Source organism: Pieris brassicae, chromosome 1, assembly GCF_905147105.1.
Source record: "Pieris brassicae chromosome 1, ilPieBrab1.1, whole genome shotgun sequence".
In the NCBI taxonomy this organism is placed as follows: domain Eukaryota; kingdom Metazoa; phylum Arthropoda; class Insecta; order Lepidoptera; family Pieridae; genus Pieris; species Pieris brassicae.
This window is the reverse complement of record NC_059665.1, coordinates 13,238,902-13,253,711: the sequence shown is the minus strand read 5'-3', so window position 1 is coordinate 13,253,711 and position 14,810 is coordinate 13,238,902. Positions and strand designations below refer to the sequence as shown.

The 14,810-nt window shown below is 32.4% G+C and overlaps 1 protein-coding gene across 1 annotated transcript in view; it reads left to right on the top strand.

Annotated features, from left to right (window-relative positions):
* The first annotated feature begins 8,605 nt into the window (after window positions 1-8,605).
* LOC123713995 (head-specific guanylate cyclase) overlaps window positions 8,606-14,810 on the top strand; it is an 85,952-nt gene continuing 79,747 nt past the window's right edge. Inside the window, exon 1 of the mRNA XM_045667955.1 lies at window positions 8,606-8,733. The gene's annotated coding sequence lies outside the window, so the exon portion shown is untranslated. The remainder of the gene's footprint in view (window positions 8,734-14,810) is intronic.

Here is a 14,810-nt window from a genome sequence, read left to right as displayed (position 1 = left end):
CGTGACAGATTTGGGAAAACTGTGTAAAAATTGTTAGTACTTAAATAGTATATAAGACAAAAAAACTGTGCCAAATTTGATCGTGCCTATCTGTGCTTTGACAAATTCATTATCGAAGACTGTTCAACCAAAACATACGTCAGCCAGGTCTTCACTTATTATTTAAAGGAGTGCGAATTGTTTGGTGTTACTTAAGACATGTTTAAAACTTAAAAATCCATGAAAATAAACCAATATCAGTCAAATATATATTTTATGTATCCTCCTGTATTTAAGTTATTTTTTCAATTTATATTATCTGAGTCTTATCATTTTGACCGCGGACTTTCCTCGTTTAAGGCAGCTCAGTTTCGCTCTTAAATAAAACATAAAATTATACATTATTGGTTACCTACATAAGTGAAATTGTGCATAACTTATGAATATCTACATATATTTTTAATGCATTATCTGGGACAAAATTACACCCTTTTACCTCTAGTTAATGCTTATACCACTAAACAGTCCCTTTCATCTTGATAATTACGGTCCAACCACAATTTTCTCATGTCAATTTTATAAGCAAACACCTGCGCTGTTTTTTAATTATTCCTTTTACTTAGGATATGAAAAATAATAATTATCCCTTATAATGGTTAGGGTTTGGCTCAAATAATTGAGTTTTTCAAATATTGTTTCCTTTTAAAGAGATTATTACACACAATAAACTTATAATAATATGATAATATATATCTTACAACTAAGACAGGCGAAACGCACATTCAGTTCTGGGAAGCTGCTAGTCATCATCATATCATCGGACGTCGAGACAGCGAAAAGAACTTAAAATTTTTTAGAAGGCTGGCATCGACCTTGCGGTGCCTCTGGCAATGGGCGTATCTATGAACGGTATCACTTAACACCAGGTGAGCTTCCTGCCTGTTATATAAAAAAGTATGTTATAACTACTCCTAGTTGCTTTGCGCACCACTTCTTTCTCGAGGAAATATTTTTCCCACGGCATTATTCTGGATTTGCCAGAAATCCGCTAAACTCTAACATCAGCGATAATTGCAAAGTGCGGACTGCAAACAGTCCAAAATGGCTCTGCTAGCAGTGAACCCGCAACTAACAAAGCGACTTCTAAACTAAAACAGAACCAATCTCAAACCAATTATAGGGACAATTACGGGTCAGTGTCTCCCTAATAAACATCTTTTCGTCCTAGGCGTGACAGAGAGCCCCTTGTGCAGAGGCTGTTCGAGCGCAGAGAAATCCGTCATCACATGGGTGTCCTGGATTACGAGGCTGTGGCTAAACAATTTGCAGAAATCCTTGGAGCAGTGAGGTCACTCCGTGAAGCCTGTGAACTGCCCAGGAGACTTCTGTGCTTCTAGAAGGAGCTAGGCTGGCTAAATTATCCAGGACTAACGTACCACTCATGAGTCTAAGTGCGGATACTGAGTCCACCAACCCACGGCATTATTTGTGTAATAGGCGCTCGAATAAGCAAAACTTATCGCATTATTTCATAAAATAACTCGTGTATCATATAAATAGCGACTTAAACAACAGAATTAAATATTCATGGACCATTCAGTCCTCAATCGAGTTATTATGTCTATTTATAGAATCCATTGTGAAGACTAAAGAAACCGGTTATTGTTATGTAAGTATATAATTAAAAATAGATAATAGACTATTATCTTTGTACAAGAAATGGCTCTTGGAAATTCTCTACTTATTAGTTGATAACGATTCTTTTTTACTTTATCTGTATTTTGTTTGATTTTGACGTCATACCATACATTGAATGAGTTCCTGTAACGTAACTCAGGGTGAGTTAGGCGTCATGCCCGTTAACCACTAACGGAGTCAATTCTTTACTTCATACTGAACTTGCCTTGCTTAACTTTGACTTCGGCGGAAATTCAACTGACTGTTACGGACTACAGCTTAGATGCCCACAATAAAAAAAATAGGCTCATAACTATTTCGTATTTATGCTCAATTATAAACGCAAAACCTTGCGTAGTTATTTCTAGATTTTGTCGTATTGTGATGTTTGATGTTTGATGGATGATGGATGATACAATATTTAACAGCACAATATATATATTAGGTCCTCACATATGAAATTGGCGTTTTGTCGTACTGGCCACTTTGACCTCAAATACCTCCTCTTTGGTTAGGAATTTCAAATTCAAATTTGTACAGCTATTTACTTATGTTTTTGTGCTTCGATGACCGTCATTAATTTGTTTTTTTCTTCTGTTTTTTTTTCTGTCTGCGTCACTCATTTAACAAAATGGAAAACTTAAAGTATCGCATTATTTATGAGTACGAGTTCCGCCATGGCACTAGTGCTACGGAAACGACTCGAAGAGTGAATGATGTGTATGGCGGTCATGTTGGAAAAGAAAACACTGTTCGTTTTTGGTTCCAACGTTTTCGTTCTGGAAATTTCGACCTGAAGAACAAGCCCCGTGGACGGCCTGAGGACCCAAGTTGATAATGAAGTATTGAAGGCTATTGTGGAAGCGGAACCATCGCAAACCACGTTCGAGTTAGCTGCAGGCTGCGGTGTTAGTGATAAAACTGTTTTAATTCACATGAAGCAAATTGGGAAGATTAAAAAGCTTGAAAAGTGGGTACCTCACGAATTGACTGAAGCAGACCGGCAAACGCGCGTCGACTGCTGCGTTACATTACTGAACCGGCATGAATAATGAAGGTATTTTAAACCGAATCATAAACCTGGGAAAAAATGGATTCTTTACGATAATCGGAAGCGCTCAGCGCAATGGTTGGATCCTGACCAGCCAGCCATATCCTGCCCCAAGCGAAAATTAACTCCAAAAAAGTTACTTGTAAGCGTTTGGTGGACTAGTGCTGGTATTGTTCACTGCAGTTTTCTCAAATCTGGCCAGACAATTACGGCTGATGTCTATTGTCAGCAATTACAAACCATGATGGAAAAGCTAGCGCCTAAACAACCTAGGCTGGTCAATCGCTCCACGCCACTGCTACTTCACGACAACGCTAGACCACACACTGCACAACAAACGGCTACCAAATTAGAAGAGCTTCAATTGGAATGTCTAAGACATCCTCCGTACTCCCCGGACCTTGCTCCAACAGATTACCATTTTTTTCGAAATTTGGACAACTTCTTGCAAGGGAAACATCTGATGGGGCAGTCCAAATCACCTTCACAGATTTTATTGATTCCCGTCCGACTGGTTCTTTTAGTAAAGAGATCAATGAACTACCTATGAGATGGCAAAAGTGCATAGAAAACAATGGTTCATACTTTGATTAATTAAATATATTATATTTAAAAATATTCGACTTTTTGTTTGTCCCATACAAAACGCCAATTTCATATGTGGGAATTATTTAGGAATTAAAAAGTCGTCGTCGCATTTCATATGTTACTTTCCACTCGGCTTGAATATCTGCTCATCATGTGTACAGACGAAGTGAGGTCGAAAAAGTACTGCAGATCACGGGATTACTGGAAATTTAAGACAATAATGACTGGGTTTCTCAAGGCACAAGATATTGCCGCGCACCACCACTATATGGAAATATAGTGGCGGTGTCAAAACCTTGTTCACACCAGTATTTCCGAACCAATGCAACTATCCTCCAAGAAAAAAGCGTACCAATTCTTAAAAGGCCAGCAACACACTTACGAGCCTTCTGGCAATCACTTGACATCAGGTGAGCCTCCTTTTTTGACCCATTTGCCTCCAATTACATAAAAAAGGATAATAAGTACCTAACAACATGTACATATGAATGTAACGTCTATGTACAAACTACTTTTTAATCATAATTTAATTACTATCATAATAAATATTCATATAGTTCTATGTTGCTAATGTATTTAATTTTCGTTAATATTTTAATACTAATCGCATTAATTTCTAACAAAAGAAATAACACAAAGAATGCAATCTGTTTAAGCGTTTATAAGTCACAATAGAAATTGAATTCAATTACATTGCATTAAGGTTCATTTAATATTGAAGCTATAGCGACACTTCAAATTGTAGTGTTGGTTTTTTCTTATTAAACGATTACAATTATAAACTGTATTGCTTTTACAGTAATGTTCAAACTGCCGGCAAATTTTCGGAAAATGTGAAAGAAATACATAGTTAAATGCTTCATTCGTGTATAACGTCTATGGCCGGTATATAATCAGTGGTTTAATATTTATTTTTTATTAGTTGTCTCTGCACAAAGACACAATTTAACACTACGATGTAGCCTTACTTAATTTCCTACTAAGAAATGGCCCAACTAATCATAGTCTCTATTAAGGGGAAGACACTTTGCTCTTGTGTTGTATTTTTCACTTACCACTGTTTAGCACTTAAGACTACCGTGCACTCGCAATTCGAACGCCCTTTTCAATCTTCTCATTAGACCCACGGCGGAGCCTTTTTTGTTGGCTCTAGCAATCTTTTTGACAATTGTGGTGACGTGATGGAGGTCGTCATTGTGAATGTACATGGAGTATTCCCTTGAGTATTTTGAGAATCGTTGGATTAATTTGATGTAACGCTTATTGGTTCAGCCCCACAGCTGACCACCATACAGGCATTAGGACTTGTGTTTGGTTTAACATAAATTGATTTGATATACATTATAAAATATACAATGATTACTTGGTATATTTCTAAATTACTTCAAAAATAACAGAGCCTTTATTTAATTTGTCCGACATTTGTAGACATATAATACGATTGTGTATGACTTAGGAGTAAAAGTTATGAGTGATCATACATTTCTTCGGTAACAATTTATCTTGACGATTATATTGAAAGCCTAACCATTCAATACCAAATGTGGGTATTCTTTTTCAAATAATACGCTCGGAACGGCTTTTAGACTTGGCCTTGCTTAATATATGTGTAAAGTCAATAAACGTATGAAATGTTATTTTTAATACTAGTGAATGTATTTGTAACAAATATTCACATTATTCGATAAACCTCTAGAATTTTTTTCATACAAACGAATTATAAAAGATTGGGATAACTATTGTGAGTCTGTTCAATACAAAATTCAAATTAATTTATTGATTTAGGTAACACAATGTACCCTTAAACGTCAATAAAGAAATACATATTAAATGCTTCGAATTTTACATTTATTGCCAGTTCTCAAATCAAGTTCGTAGAACGGACGAGAATAACTGGCAATAAACTCTCCGCCACTCTTTTTAATAGCCATGTTTTTTTCAAAATGTTCTAAGGAGCTGCACCATGATCTTCATGACATTACATTAATTTTGAACTTTTTTTAATATTAAATAAAATGAGATGGAGAGATAAATGTTTTCTATGTAAAAAATATCAAATTATTTAAAGAAAACTTCTTCGATTCAAAACTGTCACATTCATATCTGTTAAGAATTTCACTAAAGTGGTCCCTCGCATCAGGTTAAAATAATCGGAGTTTATGCATAGGCGACACTCGGTACATAATCTAATTCATCTAATGTTTTTGATCCCCGAATGAAAAACATCAACAAAAGAAATGTTAAATTTAAGGCACTTTCATTGACATTTGACATGTAAATTTGTTTATACGGAACGCATTTACGTAATGAAATCATTGATTTGAATTTCAGATTGTCAAAATTGAAGTCTTGTTAACCGTATTTTAAATCGAGAGCACTCAGCTTTGACTACGACATATTTATATTGAAATGATTATTAATTTAAACGCTTAATCGTGTTTTTTAATTACTAAAAAAATTAACGATATATGTGGTTCAGTTATATGGTATGGTGAAATGGCTAGGGGGTGTGAAAATGTAAAACAAAAGATGTAATGATGTCGTGTCGTTGGTCGATAGCGCCTCTATACGAATCACAATGAAACGTAATTTTGTGCAAAAACTGTTATTGTAAATGTACTTTTATATTATTTATTTGTTTGTTCTGCACTATGTATGGAATGGTGCTTTCAGCGCCCAACGAATAAGAACGAGAAATGGTGCCAGTGTTAAGCTAGACTGCCACAGGAACCAAAGTTTTTGAATTTCTTTATATTTATATCTATTATGAAAATTGTAGATAGTGTGTAAGATTTAAACATAATTCGTAAGTATCGTATTTTGGAAATAAATAAATTTAAAATTCTGAAAACCAAATAACGAGGTTAAACGTTTTTGAATGAGTAGAAGCAATAAAAGGGCGTGGGAATAACAGTGTAGGTTTATCCAATAATTTAATTAATAGCCGTAGACCATTACGGAATGAAGCCGTAACTGAAGCTTTTAATTTTTTCGACAAGCTTACTGTCGACGCTTTTGGATTCTGAAATATCGAATTAATTCAATTAATATTCTGCGAATGATCATAATCAATTAATGACGATTTTATATATACTATTTCAATAAATTTACTGCCTGATTCACCATCACATTGAATCTTACATTTTACTATTTTTATACATTTAGGAAGTATGTTTGGAATACGTATGGTTCTGCATTCGCCCCATTAAATCTAAAAGAACAAATTCGAAAGAGGCAAGTGAAGGACTTAAACATTTTCGTGTGTAACTCCTTTCATAATGAGACATCGGTCATTTAGATATTTTTTTACTAACAATAGTTAAAACTCGAATTGAATTTTCAACTGGGTCTGATCCACTTCATCTAAATTTTTCATCAAGTGGAATACAGATAAGCGGATGGCTAATTAAAAATAGATAAATCAAATCCTGTGGTGTGTGTCCACATCCTTTTAAATTATAATATATGATCTCTATATATATAAAATTCTCGTGTCACAATGTTCGTTCCCATACTCTTCCGAAACAGCTTGACCGATTCTTATGAAATTATTGAAATTGAAATCCCTAATTGATAAGGTGTGTGTCTACCCCAAATTTTATCTTTTTTATTTTCGGAGTGAAACTTCTTTATCGGCGTTGGAAAAAAAATACAGTCACATTTTTGGGTTACGCGTCACATTTGTCGGTTACGAGCCATTATTTTCTTGCCCCTACTAAGATGGATTCGAAGAAATTTGAAGCCATAAATAACAAAAATATATAATAACGATAACAATTATAGTAATAAATATATTACAATTAATGAAATTTTTAATGATCTCAGTAGTAATAAGGTAAAATGAAATAATTGTATTATTTGTATTCATGTCATTGTAATTTTATTTTGTTTAACAAATTTCAGTAAAGTTGCATAAAGCAGATCATTTTTTGAAAATTAAGGAAGTTTCACTTCTTACGTGTGTACACTAGTACACGCACACATTTTTTTATTTAGACAACATTTTTGTTTTAATTTTTTAATTATGTTGCAATTAAAATATATACAACCCTAATGTTCACTCTTCTTTCTAAAATTTCTTTTTCTACACAAGAAATTCTCCAGAAATTATTAACATAGTAAAACAACGTTTGCCGGGTCATCTAGTATAATAAGATTAGAGGGATTTGATGATGATAATTACAGTATATGCTCAAAACGAAAACCCACGGACAATATAATCGTATTTATTACATGTGACGTAATTATTTTAACGTAGCGGTTTGGTAAATACCTCTTAATTGGACGACGACAATTTCAGTTGATGGTTTATATTGGTTAAAAAGTTTTTCGAATCGAAAAAAAAATTTCGATTAAAGGCTACGACCGTTAGTCCATAACGAGATGAATAAAGTGGACGTTAAAATTTAATAGAGTTTTCGAGCGTTCGTTCTCTCGTTCGTGTGTTGGTTCATTTCATTAATAATACCGTATTAAAAGTATTTTTTTCATTTAGTTTTTAAATGTCTACATTTGCATAGTTTAAGCTCAATATTTGTTATGTAAGGGACAAAAATATTACGTAAGATTATATGAGAAATAATATAGCTTTCTTACACTGAAATAATTTTTAATCGCTTTGGTACTTTGTGATTTTTTTAATAGAACAAGGGGCAAACTGGTAGGATGCTCGCCTGAAGTTTAGTGATACCGCCGCCCATGGACACTCATGGACATGGACTGAGATTGACCCAGAGAGCTCGCGAGTGCGTTACCGGCCTCTTAAAAATTGGTACGCTATTATTTGTTAATGCAAATGCTCCATTATAAACTAAAACTATGTTATTATATTGTATAATTAAGACCTTAAGTATTTTTTAATATATACGTTACATAATGCAGTTGAACAATTAATGTTGTGTGCAAATTAAAAAAAAAATTTTTTTTCAAATTATAATATGAGGGTTTACAAAATATTCGATTTTAAAATAAATATAATTAGAGTATAATTTTTTCCAGAAAAGAGTAACAGTTTTTAACACATTGTTTCTCTAAAGTCGATTCTAAACTATACAATACAGAAATTTGACAATACCTACCACGCGATACTACATTTTGTTGTATTTAAATATAATAAGTTTAATAAACATTAAACATAAGTCATTTACTAAATTGTTAACAAGAAAACGTTATACGCATACAATATTACAAGCAAGGACGAAGATTCGAACGATTTTAATCCGTATCAAATAGGTCATAAGACCAGTCGGGTTTGAAACTCAAGCGCGCGCATACTAGCCGTTAGTATGGCGTAGCAGTGCCGCGTAGACGTCAGTACCAGCGCTACGTATAGTGCTACAAGAATTTTGAATTACGAATTCGTGTACTGTGCTACTTTGTTGAATGGATATTCTAACGTGTTTTGTGCGTGACTTTTTAAAGAAAATTTATTGGATAAGGTAGGTTATAGTTGTTAGTATTTTTGGTGTCGTTTGTCATATCTTTGCGTTTTTGTGTTTATTTTATATTTCTTAATTTAGAAAAATCAATAAAGCGTTTTTTTAAATTACGTCTTTTTGACTTTTCTACCTATATTTATGTAATTAATATAATGATTACATTAAAAATATACGGACATTCTATCAACTATCGCACTAAAACTCGTTTTTTCATTTCTGTTGGCACTTGGCCAAATGTCATGTAAAACACTTATTAATTTTACAAAGTAAAACTTATTTTAAAAAACATATCTTTAATACTTTGGGTATAATTTGTGTTAATTAATTAATAGTTTTATGTTATTCATATTTATTTAACTCAAAGGCAAGCAAACACACTTCCAATAGCAATGACACAATTAGCTTCCTTATTAAATTTTATAAACCACAGCACCATAATATTAGTAGTTTAAATAATAAATGTACCATATATATAGGTACATTTATTATTTGATGTTATAATTGAAACGTCACGAAGTAATGAAGTCAAACCTCGCGTGTCAGACATTTGTGTTTTTCATAGAAATAGTAATTAGAACGACTTTAATTAACTTCTGTATGACTGGAACACCTTTTAATATAGTATTTTAATATGCTTGGTATAAGGAAAATGTTGAATGCCGACTTGAAGAAGCGAAGAATCCCTCAAACATATTGTAATTGGAAGTTATTAAAATACGTCCCCAGACGTTATTTAATGACATTTGATAATATAAATTGTACGAATGACACTTCTTCTTTTGATGCCTCTCCATTACTGGACGTTGGCCGTCAGTCTCGTGAGCCCTGTCATGAAAAGATACTTAGTACATTAGTTAGACGTAAAAATAGAATAGCGAAATACATGCGATCGACAATAGCAGAAAACAAATAGTATATTGTTTCTACATGTCTAATTAACCGACGCCATCTCCAAATAATTAGGAATATGGTAAGAAAAAAGCAACGTCTTATTACATTTGGAAAAAAAATCAACTCGTATCCTCTCAAGTGGCAATTCATCATTCAATCAAAAAGAAAATTTATTCTAAATATTAAGTTTGGACTCTAGGTGTAAACATAACGTAATTTTATTATATTTATATATTAATTACTTAGGTATAATGGTAGGGTTGTTGCGCTCTCAGTTTTACACTTTTACATAATATTACATTATACTAAATAGCCTTCTGATAAGAAATTGTTATGTAATGCATATAGATTTAAAAACACTTTAAACTTCGCAAACAGCGTAAAATTAAATAAATAAATAGCGCTAAAACCTTTTTAGGTCTGGGTCTCCGATTTCTGTATCTGTTTCACGATCATTTGTTAATCTAATAGGCAAGTAGGTGATGAGCCTTTTGTACCTGACGCTGTGGATTTTTTGGGTCTAAGCAAGCCGGTCAAGCGAATGTTAAATGCGGACGTAGGCAGAAAGTCCATTGGTGCACCGGGGATCGAACCTACAACCTTAGGGATGACAGTCGCACGCTGAAGCCACTAGGCCAACACTACTCTACAAACAGCGAAGCTGACAAACAGTATACTAAATATAAAAGTCATAGCAGAGCTTACTCGACATATTTATAAAATGTTAGTCACTTTAAGAATCAAAGCCTCATTTCCAGTTGATTTACGACCTAACGATCTAAAACCGTGGATCAACGCGTCATCTTGGATCGTGAATGACTCGTCGTTATCGATTGATACCAAAATGGGCATGAGGTCATTTATGACTTACTTTTATCAGTAACTGTAACCTACGAATTTATCGCCCCGAGTGAGAGTATATATGTTAAAAAATTTAAGCATCATGGCGAATGAAAGGTTTTAAGAAATATATTCTTAAAGCTAAGAGGATATTGATAATATTTCTAAGCGGTATAATATAATAGAATGCAAAGCAAATATACATGAATAGATAACAAACATAGTTTTGTTAACTATGTTTGTTATATATTCATCAGTAAAGAAGCAATTTTAATTTTCGAATCATTAGAAATTATATATTTAAATTTCATTCGAGTTTTAAAAAGTCAGCTGGTTGATTTTGTTCATACCACAACCATACATATATATACCATAGACAATACAGTATTCATCAGTGAATGGATGTATAACAATTTTATTATATTGGTAAACTATTAATTATTGTACACGCTTCAAATGATACATACACTTACAGGTAGAATAAATAAAAATATATTTTCCTCGCAAATTTAGTGTAAAATATTTCATATAAAATCACCCAATATTTGAAACAACGCGCGTAACATAAAAATTAACGCGAGGTAATTTTAAGTTAAAACGAGAGCTCTAAATTAACAAAGTTTCAGTGAACTTTCTTCGTTACATGTTGTTTCAATACCGTTTTGTTGAAACTAAATAAAAACTAGTGTAATTTGTAGTGGCTTATTTGAGAACTTTGCTACGGGTATCTGTACTAGTATCAGACTAGTATACTCTCTTGTCTGTCGTTGCTAATCCAGTGATATAGGTTTATTTTTGCTTTTATTTTTCTTTCTTTTTTGACTAAGTTCACACACTTTTTTATAACGATTAATGTATGTTCAATCTATAGTTGAAATATTTGTAAATATTTGAGTACGATGTATCAACATAATAATTTAGTTATCTGCTGCAATATTCTTTATTTTATGTCAGTATAATTGTTTTTGTTCTAGATAAATGTCTACATATATAATATAAAATCAGTGTATACAAAATATTGTCAAAACTATGTTAAAAGAGTATTATGGAGTTTCTTACCCAATCTTCTGCATTTGGAAGGGGCAACTAAAGTATTTTTTTTAATATTTTTAACTTGTAAATTTTACATTAAAAAGTACCTTTTTAATATGCCTTATTGAAATCAATGATTTGACTTTTTGACTTAGACTCATTTCGCGGAGTTTTTTTTTTAATTTCCCTAATTAAGGAACGATACAATAAAAAAATCTGAATAAGCGATACTTCATATTATTGCTATTGTAAGTTGAGAATTACGCTGCTCGACTCTATGCGAATCGCTACCTCCCTAACATCATTTAAAATTCAACTTAGCTTTTCTCTTACTATCGATGCCTGGAAGAGATCGCTTGTTAGCAATAAAGCCACCCGTTGCATTCCTTATAGTTTTTATGATATTTGCTTTTCTTTCAACGTAACGATGTATAAATAAATAAAGCGGTAAGTGGAATAAATAGCTCAAATAAGCAATGCGAGAGAAATAATTTTGTCGAAATAATCGTGACAAAATGAGCAAGCAAGTGATTTTCAAGTATAAAACTATAGTCTTAGGAAGTTTATAATTAGTTTTCGCGGTGTGTTGTTTAGAAACAAATCCGTAGCAGGCGCGAAAAGGTTGATAAGCTGTAAATGTGTAGTATGTTTATCGTATATTCGATACGATTATTGTAAAATTACTTTGAAATTACGCCAACATTGTTAACTACATATATGTATAGCCATTTTACAATCATGTTAAATATTTATTGGGCACAAAAATGAATGATTTTCTTACTGTCCTATGGTCCCTGGATAGGGCAGAAAGCATCCCCAGTGAGCCTCCATCGCGTTCAGAAAGATCTAAGAGCTGAATATCCACGGATAATATGTGCGCCGTGTAATCCTGCAAGTTCATGTCCAAACAAGATAAACCATGGCAATCGTCATATTTCAATATGGATTAACGGATCTCAGTTTTAATAAACAGAAAAAATGTCTTACTATTATGTAAAACGAATTTATACCAACGCAAGAAATGCCTCAACATGAAAATACTTTGTAGAAAAAGCTTTCAAAAGGCAATTTTGTACAATTCTTAAGCGGTATCTTCTGATTTAAACGAAAAATAACTTATCTGATTCTTCATTTAGAGTCAATGATGAGAGAGATGTCTTTCTAGACAAGGACAATTTGAAGGGGAAAAAACTTCAAGTTTTAAGTGTTCTCCTGTACTAGTTATGTTCCTCTTCTGTTCCTTTACTTCAATAAAGTCCGTAACTGTAAGTACAGTATTTTATGGATGTAAAGGAAAATAACGTACAGTACTACTGTTAAGTAGTGTACTTTTAAAATCTCCAATTTCTAGAGTAACAACTCTAATTAGTACCTTATTTCCTTATAAACGCAAATGCAAACACAAACTTTCAAATTTTTCTTACGTTAGGTTAAATGAGGTTGCAGTAATAATTCTTCTAACTTTTCTAATAACGCATTCAATTTGCAAGGAAGCCGATGAAATTGCTTCGTAAGGTTCACTTTGTTTATTGCCTTCGCGATTTACTTTTCGTTCTGGTTATGGACTGTACTGTGGATGTTTCAATTTATAAAATTTGTGTATAAAATATGGAAAGGTCAAAAGTTATAACGCAATACATTATAAGCGTTTTGGTAATAAGTATTTGTTAACATAAGTACACACTACAGTACGTACTTAAATATGGGCTTATCGCTTAAGAGTGATTTATTCTAGCTAGACATTAGAAAAATAACTAAGTAAATCTGGTAAAGTGCAAGAAGTGCGAAACTTCAGACCAAAATACAATAAATTAATAAAATACTTAGCTAAGACTAATCCAGAATTATTATCATCTGTGTTAGGAATACGATATTAAGAAATGCTTATATGCTCAAGTAGATTTCAAAGAAATTGCAGAAGAGAATTGCAGTAATTTTAAATATATTGCCTAATTCATAAATTGTATAAAGTATACTTTTTTTTTCGTAATATGCTGAAATTAATAAAAACGTACTTGACACGCGTAATCGTTAGTAATTATTTGTATAAAAAGCTTACTTCAATAAATTGTGGTAAATAAATGTAAATATCGCTTTAAGTTTTTACTTGCAATATATATACATCATCAATATACACGATTCATTATTATAATATATATATATTTACATTGGTACGCCAGTGCGTTGTCAGCCTTGTAACATGATCACCAATGGGTATCGTTGCAAAACAACAATCTAACAATTATTTCTTAATTGTTGCTATTTTTCCTCTTTAATGATGTCATTAGAGATTTTATGTAATTTTTTCCTCTACTAACAATATAACATTAGGAAACCAACAGCTGTCACCAAATACTTTCATTAGGCAACTTCACAAAACAACAAGAAAAGGGTCATTAATTTATTTGGGCTAAAGAAAAAGGGCTCGGTGTAACTTAATTAAGTGGACCGGAAGTAGTTCTTCCATTTGCACAAAGGGTCGGATGTCAAGATGAGACGTTCAAATGAAATTTTGAAAAATGGGTGTGGCCAAATTGCTGTATGATTGGCACAATACTATAGTATTAAAAAATATTTTAAAATAGAGTCTATTCGTGGTTTAAAGTCATAATAAGATGTCGAAGATAAGTAGGTGTTAGTAAGAATTTGACATTTGATTTTAACATTCTCTTTTCACCTATTTATTAAAGGATTTGCATAACGTCCAGAAAATCCTAAAAAATAATATATTTATTAGTTAATAACAGTTAAACATGTATCAATTGATACAATCAGCACAACTTTAAAACTCTCAATAAATAAATTCTAAATTGCAAGTTAATTTTCTGACTCTTAGAACGTTAATTTTGTGGAAAATGTATCGAAGAGAAAATGAGAAAAGCGTATTTATAGTGTGTAGTTCTCTAGGAAGTGTGAAACTTATTGGGAAGGTACAATCGCGTACGAAATAACTATTTATAGCTTGGAAAAAGTTTAATAATTAAATATTATATATATTTGCCCTAAATCGCTATTAGTTCCAGAGGCCACTCGTGACTGAACTAGGTGGTCGTGAACGTGATGTGGGTATGTTAGTTAGTTTAGAATTATTATGAATTAACAGATGGTACGGAAAATGCTCAATGATTTACTTGACTAATGTCCAAAACATTCAAATATTGATGTGCTTTTTAATATAAAACTTAAAACTCGACATACATTCCTTCACAATACCTATTTTCTGTACAAGGCTTCATGTAATAGATCTTTTCCTTTTCGACGCGACTCTACGAAAGTGTTGTTCTACCTACCATTGCTTCAGATATCATTCTTTA